Genomic DNA, 3,814 nt, shown 5'->3' on the forward strand with positions numbered 1-3,814 from the left:
GATGCCACACAATAGTGGGAGAATAACTGCTTTGTCTTGGACATCAAGATCCTCAAATACAACCCTAAGAAATTAGAAGTGCTTATTGAGGAACACATGTTTAATATAATGGATGTCACTGAAAAACATGAAAGACGAGTGGGCTACTGAAATATCTGGTTATTAGCTACCTAGATGGGTCAGTATGAGAGTCAAAGGAAGGGCTTGGAATTTGGTTTACATGGCCATGATTTTGAAAACAGAGAGGTCAACATTACAACAAATGATCGTGAGTCGATGCTCTTCTAACAGGAAGAAGGAAAATTACTTGGTTCGTGCATTCAGTAAAAAACACAGTACAAATTAGTAGGTGTTGAAAGAGCTGGGCACCTAAAACGCGCTGTGTGTCAAGTGACGGAACAGAATGCACTTCAGCATACAAGCAGAACAAAGATTAACTCAGCAATATATTGACTTGATGCTTAGAAAAGTGTTCCGGGCAGTGGTGTGGGGCACAGGATATGTTTCCAGCCAGAAGGTGGTTGCTTCCACCGTTGCAAGCACGTGGCGCTTGCCTTAACGGGTTTGTGGGAGTGTGATATAGTCAATCTGCCAGGCCTCCCCATATTTATATTTCAGCCATCGTCCCCCATACCACAGAGGCTTTACCTGCTCGGCTTGCTTGATTGCAGCACATGTTTCACATTCGTGGATAGCCTGTGCAATAACGTCCATGGACAAGTCCACGCCTCAATCACGAGCCCACCTGTATGTTGCATCTCTCCCTTGATGGCCGGAGGTGTCACAGGCCCACCGAGCTAGAAATAGTTCACCCTTATGCTGCCAATCCAGATCTACCTGAGCCACTTCAATCTTAGCAGCCTGATCCACCTGCTGGTTGTTTCGATGTTCTTCAGTGACCCGACTCTTGGGGACGTGAGCGTCCGCATGACATACTTTCACAACCAGGTTCTCTAACTGGTCAGCAATATCTTGCCACAATATGGCAGCCCTGATGGGTTTGCCTCTGCACTGCCAGTTGTTCTGCTTCCATTGCTGTAACAACCCCCACAGGGCATTTGCCACCATCCAGTAGTTGGTATAAAGATAGAGCACTGGCCACTTTTCCCATTCAGCGATGTCTAAGGCCAGCTGGATGGCCTTTACCTCTGCAAACTGGCTCGATTCACCTTCTCCTTCAGCAGTTGCTGCTACTCGTCGTGTAGGACTCCATACAGCAGCCTTCCATCTCTGGTGCTTTCCCGCAAGGCGACAGGACCCATCAGTGAATAGGGCATACTGCTTTTCATCTTCTGACAGTTTGTTATACAGTAGGGCTTCTTCAGCACATGTCACCTCCTCCTCTGGTGATATTCCAAAGTCTTTGCCTTCTGGCCAGTCCATGATCACTTCCAAGATTCCTGGGCGACTGGGGTTTCCTACTCGAGCCCGTTGGGTGGTCAGTGCAACCCATTTACTCCATGTAGCATCAGTTGCATGGTGTGTAGAGGGGATGTTTCCTTTGAACATCCAGCCCAGCACTGGCAGTCGGGGTGCCAGGAGCAGCTGTGCTTCAGTACCAACCACTTCTGAAGCAGCTCGAACCCCTTCATATGCTGCCAATATCTCTTTTTCAGTTGGAGTATAGCGGCCTTCGGACCCTCTGTATCCCCGAGTCTAAAACCCTAGGGGTCAACCTCGGGTCTCCCCATGTACTTTCTGCCAGAGGCTCCAGGTAGGGCCATTCTCCCCGGCTGCGGTGCAGAGCACATTCTTTACATCTTGTCCTGCCCAAACTGGCCCAAGGGCTACTGCATCAACTATCTCCTGTTTAATTTGTGCAAAGGCCTGCTGTTGCTCAGGGCCCCATTTGATTCTCTGAGCCAGCTCCAGTCCTTGTCCTGGGGGTTTGAGTGGCCACAGTGTCTGCCACTTTGTCTTTCAATCCAGAGACCACCTCTTCCCCTTGGGGGCGCTGAATACTGTCAAGCAGGGCTCGGTATGCATGGGCCAGGCCCCAGCACGCTGTAGTTATCTGTGTCTCTCTGGAGTTCACAGCGTAACAATATTCTCCAAATATTCTACTAGTTTTTCAGGATTCTGCACTTGTTTGGGGGTGAAGCTCCAAAACACTAGGGGTGCCCACTGCCCTAGGTATTTGCCCATGCTATCCCACATGCCCTGCCACTCATAACTATCAAGCCTTGGGGCAGATTTCTGGGTAATATTCTTAAGTTGCTTAGTCAAAACCAAAACAACATGCCCAAAAACTAACAATAAGGGCACCTTAACCACCCAAGGATGTTCAAGATACAAAAAGGTTGTTGTAATAGAGGCAGAGACATCATAGTGTTTCCTCCATATAAAGTCTCTCAGAGGAGGAGGTATAATTGCTAATTGCTTCAACAAGGTGGTATCCAAAGTACAGTAACAGTTTCAGCAAAAACCCCAAATACCAGGTAAAGCTGAAAACCAGTGTTTGTATAACAAATCTCACAGGCAAAACATCACTAATCACAGCAGAACACAACAGACTAAACAAACCAACACCAATCTTTAACACCAACTGCAAAAACGGTGCTGTCACCAGCAGCTGTTATTATCTCCCACCCTTAAGCCCCTCCTTGGGCACCAAAAATGACTGTTGTGGTTTAGCCAGCGACTCAGCCCCACACAGTCGCTCGCTCACTCCCCCACCGGTAGATGGGGGAGAGAATCAGAAGGGTAACACTCGTGGGTTGGGATAAGAACAGTTTAATAATTGAAGATAAAAGAAACAACAACAGAAATGCAATGTAAAGGAGAAAAACGAGAGGTGCGAAACGCGGGGGGGGAGGGGGGTAAGGATGGGGAAGGGGAATGAACCGTTGAAACAAACCGCACGCAACGCAGCCGCTCGCCGCCCGCCCACGTGACGCCGCGCCTCCCCCGAGCTGCAAACTGCCCCCCTTAATGTACTGGTCACGGTGTCACATGGTATGGAATGAACATCCCACTGGCCGGTCGGGGTCAGCTGCCCCCACCATGGCCCTGCCCCTCCCAGCCTCCTGCCAGAAGCTGGAAAGGTAGCCGACCCCCACACACACAGGGAGGAGAATTAACCCCTTCTCAGCCAAAACCAGCACAGTATGCTATGCTCTATCCTGCATCAACTTCATGGGAACGTAAGTAAAGACTGGATTTTATCAAGACAGCTTTCGTGCCCAAGTTATCTTCTCCTCTATCTTGCCACTTTGAGGGAAGGGGGCAGCCAGAAATAGCCATATAATGTATATCAACTCCTGGCTACGTAGCTGGTGCCGTCGTGAGGGATTTGGCTTCTACAGCAATGGGGTGCTTCAATGACTACAACATTCTAGGGAGGGATGGAATCCACTTGTCTAGAAGTGGCAAGGGAACCTTCAGCAGTAGGCTGGCTAATTTGGTGAGGCAGGCTTTAAACTGAAGGACTTGAGGGGTGGGATCCGTTCCAGAAACACTCGTGCCAGCACATGCAACAGGGGAGTAAGTCAGGACAAGCAGTGTGGTGACAAAGGCTCCTTAGCTCTCTCCCAAGAGGTAAAACAGAAGAATAATCACTTCAAGTGTATGTATAAACAGGAGGAACCGGAGCTCCGTGCCCACTCAGAGGTTATGATATCGTAGGAGTAACCGAAACATGGTGGGACAACTCGAACAACTGGGGCATCGCGATGGATGGTTATAGGCTCTTTCGTAAAGACAGGCAGGGTAGAAGAGGTGGAGGAGTGGTTCTCCACATGAAAGAAAACCTCGAATGTATTGAAGTCAGCTATGGTGATTGCAACTGCTCTATCGAATGCCTCTGGGTTAAAAT

The sequence above is a fragment of the Phalacrocorax aristotelis genome, chromosome 2 (genome assembly GCF_949628215.1).
Source record: "Phalacrocorax aristotelis chromosome 2, bGulAri2.1, whole genome shotgun sequence".
Lineage (NCBI taxonomy): Eukaryota > Metazoa > Chordata > Aves > Suliformes > Phalacrocoracidae > Phalacrocorax > Phalacrocorax aristotelis.